This window comes from Zea mays, chromosome 9 (assembly GCF_902167145.1).
Source record: "Zea mays cultivar B73 chromosome 9, Zm-B73-REFERENCE-NAM-5.0, whole genome shotgun sequence".
Taxonomy (NCBI): Eukaryota; Viridiplantae; Streptophyta; class Magnoliopsida; order Poales; family Poaceae; genus Zea; species Zea mays.
Window position 1 is genome coordinate 158516827 of NC_050104.1, and position 13657 is coordinate 158530483.

Here is a 13657-nt window from a genome sequence, read left to right on the forward strand (position 1 = left end):
TATGACTACAAACATGGATTGTGGTATCTATACGTTTCGTGCACATGGCATGATGTACCACAACGTAAGGTCGTTCGGTAGGGAAGTTGGGGCAGAACATAAACACCTTGAACTCTACTTCTATGATGATGATCCCAGCCTCGAGCATAGATATCGTAAATGTCGTCAACAACAATTTGAGAAAGATAAGGCAGTTATTAAACAATTGGTTGAAATACTTAAGGGAAATCCATACTCTGAGCACCTTAGGAGTATGGGGCACGTTGATAACATTGAAGACTACCACATCGCCTTGAACCTTGACCAAACGCTGAACCAAAAGTTATATAATTCACCCATTACTTCGGAGGTAGCTGCAATTTGGATTGAGGGGAGTGAACGTCGAGGTCAATTCAGTAATAGTGTTATGCTACATGGGAAGGATAGATCAAGCCACGGCATCCGTTCATATCATGGATGCTATGATGCACTATCATATCCATTGTTCTTCCCTAAAGGTGAACTTGGATGGCATGCCAATATTCCTAAGTCCAATGTTTCCATGGACGAAGTAGACGCGTACCGCGATCAACATAGGAGAAGTGATGCAAACAATGATGATACAGGTTAGTTCTTTCTTTGTGATTCTTATATAATCCTTTGTTAAATATGTTTTTAGCAACACTAATTAATAAACCTTGCTGTTGCAGAACGACCTAGCCATCTATGCGTGTCTGTACGTGACTATTACTGCTACAGATTCCAAATTCGTCCAAGTATATTCAATCCAATACTTCATGGGAAGCGGCTTTTCCAACAGTTCGCGGTTGACACCTACATCAAGATTATGAGCTCTCGTTTGGATTTCATACGTAAAAACCAAGACAGATTAAGGGCGGATCTATACAAGGGTTTGGTAGATAGCTTGCATGAAGGCGAGAACAGAGCAGACAAAATTGGAAAGCGAACCGTGCTGTCTACATCATTTATCGGTGGTCCTCGTGACATGAGACGTCGGTATATGGATGCTATGGCCCTTGTGCGGAAGTTTGGGAAGCCAGACATATTCCTCACTATGACGTGCAACCCCAATTGGGATGAAATAACCAGAGAGCTTCTCCCTATGCAGTCACCACAGGATCGTCCGGACCTTGTTGTTCGCATATTCCGTGCAAAACTAGAGGAACTGAAGAAGCGATTGACTAAGCATCATATTCTTGGAAAAATCCGAGCTTATGTCTATGTCGTGGAGTTCCAGAAGCGAGGTTTGCCTCATGTCCATTTCCTACTCATCATGCAGAGAAAGTACAAGCTAACTTGTCCTGATCAGTATGATCACCTTATCTCCGCTGAGATCCCTGACAAGAAGAAGTACCCTGAACTATACAAGATGGTTATCAAGCATATGATGCATGGACCGTGCGGGTTGCTAAATCCTAAATGCCCATGCACTAAGGGTCGTGCTTCATGCAAAAACCATTATCCTAGAGCTTTTAGCAATGCAACGTCTCAAGGAAAGGATTCATATCCTATTTATAGGCGTCGTGATGATGGGCGTAAGGAAACGGTTCGAGGTTGTGAATTGGACAACAGATGGGTCGTCCCTTACAACCCTTACCTCCTCCAGCTCTTCAACTGTCACATCAATGTTGAGGCGTGCGGGAGCATCAAGGCTGTCAAATACTTGTTCAAATACATATACAAAGGCCACGATCGTGCGTCTGTGGCTGTGACAGACGCAAACAAGGCTGATGGTGACGTTGATGAGATCAAGCAGTATAGAGATGCTAGGTGGGTGACCCCTCCAGAAGCCCTTTGGAGGATATTCAGCTTTGATCTAAGTCAAAACTCTCCACCAGTGATGCAACTGCAGCTCCATCTTGAAAACATGCATATGGTGTCATTTCACGAGCGTGCTAAAGTAAATCATGTTGTCCAACGTCCAGGTGCCGATAGGTCAATGCTTACGGCATATTTTGAGGCAAATAGGCTACACGAAGAGGCTCGGGGCATCCTTTACCGTGATTTTCCTGAGTGGTACACTTTGCAGCAGGGCAAGGTGTGGCAAAGGAGGAAACGAAACACGGGTGGACAGGTTGGTAGAATAGTCTCTGCTCATCCAGCTGAGAGGGAGCGCTTTTATCTTCGACTTCTCTTAAACCATGTGACGGGTGCTACCTCCTATGCGGATCTAAGGACAGTAGATGGTGACACACTACCAACTTTTCGTGAGGCAGCACAAAGGAGGGGACTGTTTGAAGCAGACGACACAATAGATGAGTGTCTCAACGAAGCCGCTATTTACCAAATGCCGTCAGCACTACGAAGGTTGTTTGCAACAATACTGGTATACTGCGAGCCGAACGATGTGGCAGAATTATGGCAGAGACACCTTGACTCAATGTCAGAGGACTATCACCGTAGTACTCAAAGCAAAATCCATGTGCAGCAGATGGTCTTGATTGACATTAGAAACATTTTGCAGTCAATGGGTAAAGACATAAAGACATTCCCTCTCCCTGCTATCATTGATAGATATGACGATTTACATGGTACTGATAGAGAGATTTATGAGGAGGAAAGTATAGTGCCGACGATAGAAGACGTTGCTCTGAAAGAAACCCTAAACGAGGAGTAGAGGTCTGCTTATGATAAGATCCTATCTGTCGTTGACACCAATAACGGTGGAGTGTTCTTTGTGGATGGGCCTGGTGGGACTGGAAAGACCTATCTGTATAAGGCATTGCTTGCAGCACTACGCAGTCAGGACAAGATTGCAGTTGCAACAGCTACATCTGGTGTTGCGGCTTCTATATTGCCTGGGGGGAGGACTGCCCATTCGCGCTTCAAGATACCACTTACTATTGATGATGGTGCTGTATGTAGCTTCACGAAACAAAGCGGGACATCAAAGTTGCTACAAAAAGCATCGCTCATTATCTGGGACGAGGCATCAATGACTAAGAGACAAGCAATTGAGGCGCTAGACAATAGCATGCGTGATATAATGGGACAGTCTAGGTTGCCCTTTGGTGGGAAGACTGTTGTGTTCGGGGGTGATTTCAGACAAGTACTTCCTGTTGTACGCAAGGGGTCAAGGGCTCAGATAGTTGCTGCCTCTCTACGGAGTTCTTACCTCTGGGAATCCATGTGCCACCTAAAGCTGTTTCAAAACATGAGGGCACAGAGCGACCCATGGTTTGCAGAATATTTGTTGCGCGTCGGTGGTGGAACTGAGGAAGCGAACAACGATGGTGATGTTCGTCTTCCAGATGAGGTATGTGTGCCATATACTGGTAATGACCGCGACCTTGATAGACTGATAGATGACATTTACCCCAATCTAAATGAAAACATGTCTAACACAAGCTACATCACTTCAAGAGCAATATTGTCTACACGGAATGACTGGGTGGATATGATAAATATGAGGATGATTGATCGTTTCCAAGGGGAGCAGATGATGTACCATAGTTTTGACACCGCGGTGGATGATCCTAATAACTATTACCCATCAGAGTTTCTAAACACGCTGACTCCTAATGGACTACCCCCGCATGTTCTGAAGCTCAAAGTTGGATGCCCAATCATGTTGCTTAGGAATATAGACCCTGCTAATGGACTTTGCAATGGCACGAGGTTGGTGGTTCGTGGTTTCCAAAAAAACAGTATTGATGCTGAAATTGTCCTTGGTCAACATGCTGGAATGCGAATTTTCTTGCCTCGTATACCCCTGTGCCCCTCTGATGATGAGATGTTCCCTTTCCAGTTTAAAAGGAAGCAGTTTCCGATAAGACTAAGTTTTGCCATGACAGTTAACAAGGCCCAGGGCCAGACGATTCCTAATGTTGGTGTGTACTTGCCGGAACCAGTGTTCTCTCATGGTCAACTTTATGTTGCTCTATCAAGGGCCACCGCTCGATCGAAAGTGAAGATACTTGCCATTCCAGTCCACGATGAGAAAAAGAAGAAGAAGGGGGTTGAAAGGAACTCAGCGATAAATGGCGCAACATACACAAAGAATATCGTTTATAAGGAGGTCCTTACGCCGTAACTGACATTGATGAATGAATGGCAATTAACAACTTGTAATGCACTTAATTATTTTGGTTTTTAGGTGAAGATGTATTTTTGCCTTTTATTTCTCTATTTTGGCTCCTTTTTAGCTTCCTATTGTTTAGTGGTCATTTGGTTGATACAACAAAGAAAGCAGATGAGCATTGAATAGATGTTATTGAATAGACACATTCGAATTTGAAACTGCACATTTGAATTTGAAATGATCTGACAAGCAAGTTGTGATTTCCATCTATCTTAATGATCACCTAAATAACATATTATAAAACTCAGACTGAATTACATCTTCCTTTTCTCCCCAGTTTCCAGGTGTAACCTTGAGATATTGTTACGGTCGGGAACATTTATAGGCGCTCGTAACAGGGGCTAATTAGGCAAAAGGAGGGGTATTTGGTTTGAACAAGCAATTACAGCCAATCCCATTTTCACCTCCTTTCTCTGTTATCTCATGGAGACTAGGGAGTTGTTTAGTTTGATGGATTTTTTCAGTTTCCTGTGTTTCTGGCCTCCCTGAGGAGGCCTTGTAATCTGTCCAGATCTCTTTGATCTGGATTTATCTCTTCTTCTTAATATATTGAGGCGCAGTTCTCCTGCGTTTTCCCAAAAAAAATCTTTGTTATCTCATCTCCCTGCTATCTACCTTGCCACCATCCACCACGGGCAGGAAACCGGTGGCCAGCGAGCTTCCACGGCCTAGGAAGCTGCAACTCTATAATACAGGTCTCGAGCAGCCCAAAATGCACAGAACTGGGATTCACAGTTTGAATGAAAGTGACAGAGTTCACAACAAAGCTATATATAACTAGAAAACCAAAGCAGTCTATAATTTGGGACAGGGAGTGGTAGTAGTAAAAAAACTAAAAAAATATATGTAGAAGGCACATACTCTCTGGCCATGGCAACTAAGAAAATCTCCTGCATGGTCTGCTTTCAAGTGAGATAGAGCAGACTTGAGTATAGAAACAACAGTCAACAGATATGGCTTAGCACTGGGAAACACAACATGACTAAAGCTGCTCCTCACAAAGCCACAGGTAAAAAAAAGGCCTTCCCAGATGTAAACAGCTTCATAGGCTATCTCCAACAGATCTCCTATTATATCCTCTATCTTATCACCTATTTCAAACTTCTCTCCGTAAACAGTATTAAACATTGTCATCTATAATACTGTGTCCCCTAATTTACAAGCTCTACTGGAGACAGTCTAAGAAGCTTTAACTGCTAGAGTAGTTATGCAGTGATGCTAAAGGTTAAGAGAAGGGCATACAATTGTTATATTTTCATTTTTTGTTGTTCAGTTTCTATAATCTTCAGAGCAGATTGAGGAGTGCTGCACCGGTCGTCCAGTCACATATATGTCAGAACAAAATATACAAACAAATAATACCATATTCTCAGGTTTCTCTTGTATAACATAAAACAAGCATGCCCCATTTTTACAAAGTTGGAACCATATATGAATACTCTGCCAACCAGAGTAAAGAGAACTCAGTAATAGTACATGCAATTTCAGTTCAAGAAAACAGCCTATTATATAAATAAACAGCAAAGCACAACTAACTTGGAGCAGCATTATTCTTCAACTTCCTTCTTTATTTCTTCCATGAGTTCATCAGCTATGCTTCCTGTGAAGCAAAAGTGTTCATAATATTGTCAGTAAGCAAGTTATAAGTCAAATGAACAAATCATTTCCATTGTCATGGCATAATAAAGATTGTCTTGGCATGGGGAATGTGCCGCCTTCAGCCTGAATTTGGTACCCAGCCATGCGCTAGGATCTAGAAGAAACAGCTATTCAGGAAATGAAATGTATGGCTGAAACCTTTGTGGTTCAAACCTGCGTGGACGGGCAATTTACCATACAACAAGTCAAATCAGATGCAGTGTGTGCAGTACTGCAGTAACTATTACTACTTCAACATGTAGTCCTTTAGCTTTTCTTCTGTCTACATGGTTTGCTGCTCCAGTTCCTATCTTTAGAAGATCTCTGAAGTAAGAGGAAGAAAAAAAGGTAAAACTTACTAATTATGTTATTGGCAGCACCGCAACTTGTCCTGAGGATGCATATGCCATAATTAGATGATGCACAAATGTTTATTAACATGCCAATGGGTGAATATAGTGACAACAGCCCAGACTACATAAGGGTTTGGACACATGAGCTTAGCACATGCATGCCAGAAAAGGCTGAGAGAGAATGGGGCTGCGTGATTAGGAAATGGTCAAATGCACGTGAAGCATGGGATGCTGTTGCATGTGGGCTGCTATAGACATTTTTCACATGGTTTTTAGTTATTTGTTTGACTAAAGGAACCTCAGAGGCTCATATCAGCAAATATAGGCAATTGTTTTTCTGTCCCTAGATGGAAGTGCAACTGTAATTTTGCCCCTCAAAATTCGACTTTGTGATTTCGGGCCTCTTTTTTTGAAAACAAACAAAACAAGCCCGTCCCTGCTTCAGTTAGATGACAGTAACGGTGTGAAATAGGACATACAAAGACAAACTTACCCTTCAGTCGTAATTGTGATTTATCCCTGCTTTTTCAAAGGAGGGACAAAATCACAATTACGACCGAAGGGTTAATTTATCTTTGTATGTCCTATTTCACACCATTATTGTGTGTGCGTTGCAACGGGGACCTATAATATCACGATAATTATGTATTCATAGGTTTATGCCCGTGCGGTGCTATGAGTAAACACATGGAATCGTTATCTATGTGGTACCGCAAATCAAACAAAGTATAAACCTATTTTCCCTCTTGTTATTTTGTTTGTTTCAATGCAATAATATTGATGAGCAACATCTTTTTTGGATCTACCATTTAGCGCAAGCAAACAAGATCTTTGTTTGCTGCTATCTCTTTTTTCTAAACTCCAAGTTACATGTTTGCTGCTATCTTTTTTTTCTAAACTCCAAGTTACATGTTTGCTGCTAAATTCTGAGACCTTTAAATTGATAGTGACTTTGTTTGTTGCTAAATTCTGATACCTCTAAATTCAGTCATAATAATACAACAATATATTGTTCATATTATTTTAGCATTTTTATAAGGAGCAATGTTGTATCTTTGCAATACTGCCATGATATACATCCTATAAGATCAATGGCATCGGGTATACTTAATCAAAATAGGATGGTGGCAGGCCTGTGTCCCTTTCCTCCGTAAGTTTATACAAGTTCACTTGTCACATCTATATGAATGAAGAACTTAAGCTAAAGTTCGTGTTTTATTTAGTTTCGTGCTATTTGACGATGTACTTTATATACTTAAAATACTTTTGTCAATAAAATTATGTTTGACACTTTCAATCTGATGGGTACATACCAAATTACAATGGATATAGTGGTGGAGGAAGGAAATACCGATGTTGGCAATACTGTTGAACCATCGTATGAGGTTGTGGCTAGAAGTGGTTGTTCAGCACAATTGTCAACTAATGACACTAATGAACATGAATTGGGTAAGTGCTATTATCAATTACAAAAAAACTAAGGTCTGCATATTAAATATTTTTTTGACACTTAATTTTTCTCTTGTGCGCCATAGATATAGAGAGCGAGGATAGTAAGGTCAGTGTTGGTAATGCTGCAAAACAATCACACGATGTTGTGGGAGTAGGCATTGACTGTATTTTCAATCATGTAAAAGTGTCAACTGAAGCCGATCTTGGGACACAACCGGGTAGGCTCTCTTATCTACACTCCTAAATGTAAATATTGTCTTATAAGTACTCCTAAAAATGCTTTTGTCAAGAGACTTATGTTTCATTCACTCCTCATACAGATGTGATACACCTGACATCTTTGGATGTTCCAAATGAATCAAGTCAAATAAGTTCTGAGCAGAACAAACAAGATGCTTTGGACACACTTATTAGAATATCACAACATAAGAAACCAAAGAAATTGAATGTAGCTCGAGTTGTCTCTGAAGGTAATTTTTTGTTCTTGTCTTATTGCATCTTATTGGTTTTCGCATATATCATTTGCTTATTACGTATAATATTTTTCATTGTATAGATTATAAGTGCACCCCAGAAGATGTTCAGCTTATTGAATACATTAAAACATTACCGGGGAAACAAGTTGTGGTGGACATCGACAGCGCATGGTTAAATAGAAATGATATGGAATGTCTTTTTCATGGTGACATCCAAGTGTCTGGCGAAGTAAGTACATCTGTATGTCCATATTATATACAATAATATAAAGTATATATATTTATAATTATCATATTATACAGTATGGTATACATATTTAAAGCTAGCATGTATATTTGATCTGTTAATTGTATTCTTTTGGTGTACAGGCCCTCAGTGCATATATACACTGTATTAGGAATGAAGAGCATTTACTTCATAGAGAAGGTGGAAAGGTCTTTTTGGAGAACACATTCATTTCCAGTCTGCTTAAGCGTGATGGCGACCCTAAAATGCTCTTAAATTGTAAGGAAGACACAATTGAAAAAAGGGTGGACGACTATTTACAGTCTGACATGGTTGACCTAAAACTCATCTCATTTTTAATATATGTAATATGTAATATATTGGTGCACAATATTTACAAATTAATGTTAATGTATGTTCTATGAAGGTGTTCATTCCAATGAATATAGAAAATTTTCACTGGTACCTGGCAGTTCTGAATGCAAAAAAAAATGAGGTACATGTACTCGATTCTATGGGACAACAAATAACGGATCGCCGAGACCTTTATACTACAGTGAGTAATCATTTCTTTTATATTATGATTATTTCATCATTACATTATTTGTTATCTATAAATCTTGATATGTTTTATATATACACATAGTTAAAAGGTATAGAAAGACAGATTAAACTTGCAGCAGAACATAAAGAGCTTTACCAAGGCAAGTGGTCGAACCTTGATGTTGCATCATGGCCAGTTATAGAGAAGATCACAACACAAATGCAAACGGATGGGTAAAATTCATGTGACCACAACTCTACAAAATTGGTTATATTTATTTTCATATATACATAGAAACTCACCTGATCTGTTAAATTTCATATTAGGGTATCTTGCGGGCTATGGATGATAAACTATATGGAATACTGGACAGGATCCTCCCTATCTGATAACGTAACTCAGGTAGAGGACGTATATTTATTTATAGGAACAATGTTTCTTTTGTTCTAATTTATATACTTGCAGGATGATATAACAATGTTTAGGTTTAAGTTACCTGCAATATTATGGGACTCGAGATTAAACACAAAGAAAGGGCATCAAAATCTTGACCACAATGTGGATGAAGATGGAGAGAGTTCAAGTGATGTTCAAATAATCGATACTCCATGTGAGTTATCTAAATCGTCAAATACATCACATCAGATTGAACCATATATATCTCCATATGTTCTGCCTGCTAAAGTAACATCAACAAACACGCAAGAACTGATGTTTGTATTATGCACATATATCATGGGGATAGACAACGCCAAATATTTAAAGTAAGTTAATTCTCATTTAATATAGTATATGCATGGTAAATATTCAACACATATGTTCTTGCTTTAACTATAAAAACAATTGTTCATTGAATAGGAAACATTGGATTCAGAGCACTAAACCTTATCCAATTTCTTTAAGTCTTCAAAAACTTAAAGATATATTGGATGTAAATAAGCCGATAGATACAGATTGTTTTAACATGGCTGTTCGGATGATCGCATGCAATGATGCCTTGTTCTTGTTGGAAGACAAATACCACTACATGGATCTACAGTTCTGTGTAAGTTCAAGTAATTAGTCTTTATTCATATAAGTGTGTTCATTATATAATTATTTTACTAACAAAAAGTAGTCCATAACTAAATTTGGTCGAGACCCTCGCCTTCGTGCAAAGCCAGATATCAACATGTTGGCAAAATTATTAGAATGTTGGCCTGACATGGAGTACGATGTTTCAGATTGCAAACAAGTAAGCTATACTCTTCATCATTTTTGTAATCTTGTTTTTTCTCTTACTTGAACTATTTTTTTAACTTGAAGATTCTATTGCCCTTTTCTTTCATGGGTCACTTCACCTTATATGTACTTAACATGGACACGAGAAGCATCTATGTAATGGACTCCATGCCTATACCATCATGGTTTAAGGGTGATCATCCTAGCATGCATTATATACATAATATACATTATATTGCCAATAATATGAATGCTGCCATGGAATTGGTCAATCCTACATGGAAAGACGATATTTATATGTGGCGTCGTATAGTACCAACATGGGTTCCAAGAACATTAAACTGGTAATTTTTTTTAACCCGAACAACTTATTAATTTTGTCTACATATATGTAACAACGTATTATTTTAATTTGTAGGGATTTATCTGGCTTTCTTGTTATCAACTTTATGCACGATTGGAATGGTATAAGGTTACCCTGCATTTGCACTGTGAGTACCCTATTTGTTCTAATACTTTGTCAATATTGTTCTTCTATAGTTGATTATTAATCATGTTCTATGATATGTAATAATGAATGTGCAGAATGGGAATGACCTGAGGACCAAATTCTTAGTAGAATTATTGAAGTACAAGGACAATGAATCCAAAGACAACATTCCAGAAGAAATACAAGAAATTATTAGGCACATCAGATAGATATGATTTTATTTGTAATGATACTCAACTTATTATCCTAATTAATTTTATTGCCTTTTAGGTTCGTAGTATCGTTAGGAACATTTGCCAACATATATTTTAGTTATATGTTGCAAATATGAAGGCAGTTCAGATTTCTGTACTTTCAACGATGCATTGGTCTTTGGATGGCTCATTCAACTTGAGATGGTGATATTTGTATTGTTGAACCAATGACCTTATTTTTTGTACTAGGAATGGAACATAAAGAAATTTAAGAGTTGTCATTTTTTTTCAATTTTTCTTGCATATCTTGCATTACATATTTCTTTGTTTGTTTGATAAAATTGGTCATTCTTGGGGTTGGGGGGTTATTATCAGCCAGCACTCAGTATACAGGGTATACCTCCAGTCCACCACTGAGCACTCATGCAGTAACGGACCGTTTGGTTCAGAGCTTCCTAGGCAGCTTCGTTGCCAGGCAAGGATGTCATCCCCAGGTGCCCAAAATCGGATGCCTGGAGACGCCCACAGTGCCTGTCAAAGCTGCCTGGGAGCAAAGAAAACAGGTTCTAAATGTTGTGACTTTGTGAGAAAAATATCATATATAATATTTTCTTTTGTGTTTCGAGTCTTGTATAACCTTAGACTGTTGTATTTCTTATGTTGCTGAATACAGGTCAATCAAGGTTGTTTCGAGATGCCTGCCAACATTGATTGTTCTGAAGATTTATTCCAAAGCCATGAAGGTATAATGATGTGGCCATTTTAGCATATGATTTTGCAGGATGCACAAATTTTCTTCCCTATAACCGTTGATTTATTGCTAATGTTGTCGCTTTGTGAGATCAGCAGAAATGCTTGAGAACACAGAATTTTGGTCAAAGTCAAACTACTCCCATGTGGAGCATTTGGAGTGCCATATGGAAGTTAACATGGAGCTGAATGAAGGAGAACAAATGATTGATCACGCAGAAGCTAGCCGATATGAATTGTTTAGCAACGATGAGATATACAAAGGCGGTTGTAGATGAAACTGAATTGTTGTTAACTTTTTCATTGCTCACTGAATAGCAAATGTATATCTTGTAATTTACAAAAAAATGGTTATGGCTTTTGCAGATCTGCAGAACCAATCAAGAACTTCTAACTTGGACAATGAACATTTTCCAAGGGATGCATCAAACCACGCTAATGTTGAAGCAACTGGACCTCCATATGATCTCTCAAATGGTATGTACCTTCAGGGAAAAACCTATATACTCTGGTTGGAGACACAAATGAACACTCGTATGCTGTTTTCCTCTTCAGGTGTATATTTTATGTGTTAGTTCCATAAAGGAACCATTAATCAGCACTTGGCTGCCGCAGCTGCAGTGCGTAGGTCACACTGTCATCATAATAGAAGAGATGGGCACCAGAGCATATCAGGAGCAAGTAGCCACCCACATTTTCTGGTGCTCTCAGCAGACGAGCGCACTATCTCAGGTCAAGAAGGGGACTACGAACAAGCACCTGCTGTAGCTTCTGGCTGCCCTTTACGTACACTTGTTGAACAAGAACACACTCGAGGGTTAGCTGATGCTTCCAGTCTCCTGTGTGTAACTATTGGACATAAATTGTTCTCTATTTTTAGGAAACGTGCAATACACAGCAAGAACAGATTCAAACATTTCAGAAGCAGCTTGCAGTTGCGACTGAGAAGTTGAAGGTTAGAAGTTGAAGCATATGCTACTAGCATTCTTTATGTCTTTACAAACATGTGCACTATTCCATTATTTGCCATCTCAAAATTTATACATTTATTCAATTATGTTATGGGCTCCCACTTGCCATCTCATGCTTTTACAAACACAAGGTATTGCCATATTGATTCTCTCAACTCTTTTGACTGTGGAAGGCCTTCGAAGACTTCATGCCTTCTTTGTAACCTGCCGTTATTCTAATCTTTCATGTTGCAGCAAGGCCCTTGTGACCTCAACAGTATAGGATTTACAGTCATTGGCAAAGTTCATGTTCAAGGCGACTGGAAATGCTGTCAACTTGGTGCAAATAGTTGGGATGAAGGTAATGACTTGTTTTTAAGGTAGTATGCTACCCTAATATGGTGATGCACCTGATGATGATATTGGACACCCGAGGATGAGCGAGTCGTTGCCGCCTTCCGCGACCATCTCGCCTCGCACCGCCTCCTCCCCGACAAGCATGACGACTACCACATGATGCTGAGGTTCGATTACAGAGGAGTAGGGGCTAACAGAGAAAGTTGGGGCCGATGTAAATAGTGTAATCTGTTTGCTTGACAAAATTTGGAGACTAGGATGAGGTAAATAGTGTAAATCTGTTTGCTTGACAAAATTTGGCTCCTGTCATGGACTTCTCGTGCTGGCAGGTTCCGCATGTGCAGCAGGCCTTCACCTGGGACTACGGCCTCGCTTGCGTGCTCATGGTGCTCAGGACGCTAGGGATTGATTGCTGCGATGACATTGCCGATCTCGAGAGGCTCTGCCGCACCACGAGGTTCTCTCTAGGACTGGAACTTTACAATTTTAAGTACAATTAGCTGTACAACAGAACTAAAGAAATGATTGTCACCTTGATTTTGTGGCCCTAACCATGGCACATCCAGAAAGTAGAAGGAACAAAAAAAGGAAAGTAGTAGTACAGAGCTAAATGACTGTTGTTCAATGATCATAAGAGAATATTTGGTTAGAGTAGTCATAAGTTCAGAAAAATGCAATAGTTGCTTCATCCAAAAAATGCAGGTATACTTAAAGAACGCAGGCTCCATTTTTTTGTTTGGAAAACTGACGCCCTTTAACACTTTTGTTTGCAGCATTTGGACGGTTGACTTAGCATATCTGTTAAACAAGATTTCAGTCAGCTTTCCTTTCTGTACCGTGACCCTTGGAGCAAATCCACAATATTCTGCTGAATCCTTTTGTAGGGTACTTGTTCTGACAAACTTCTACTGCACGAGGCTTCTAA

The 13657-nt window shown here is 39.4% G+C and overlaps 2 long non-coding RNA genes across 2 annotated transcripts; one reads left to right on the forward strand and one right to left on the reverse strand.

Moving 5' to 3' along the window:
• Window positions 1-5425: 5425 nt before the first annotated feature.
• Window positions 5426-6022, reverse strand: LOC103641684 (uncharacterized). The gene is made up of 2 exons (XR_002265058.2): window positions 5894-6022; window positions 5426-5681 (listed from the first exon to the last, which is right to left on the reverse strand). It is a non-coding gene; the product is annotated as an uncharacterized lncRNA (long non-coding RNA).
• Window positions 6023-10244: 4222 nt separating this feature from the next.
• Window positions 10245-10833, forward strand: LOC109942450 (uncharacterized). Its single transcript, XR_002265302.1, has 3 exons — window positions 10245-10335; window positions 10410-10482; window positions 10577-10833. It is a non-coding gene; the product is annotated as an uncharacterized lncRNA (long non-coding RNA).
• Window positions 10834-13657: the final 2824 nt, after the last annotated feature.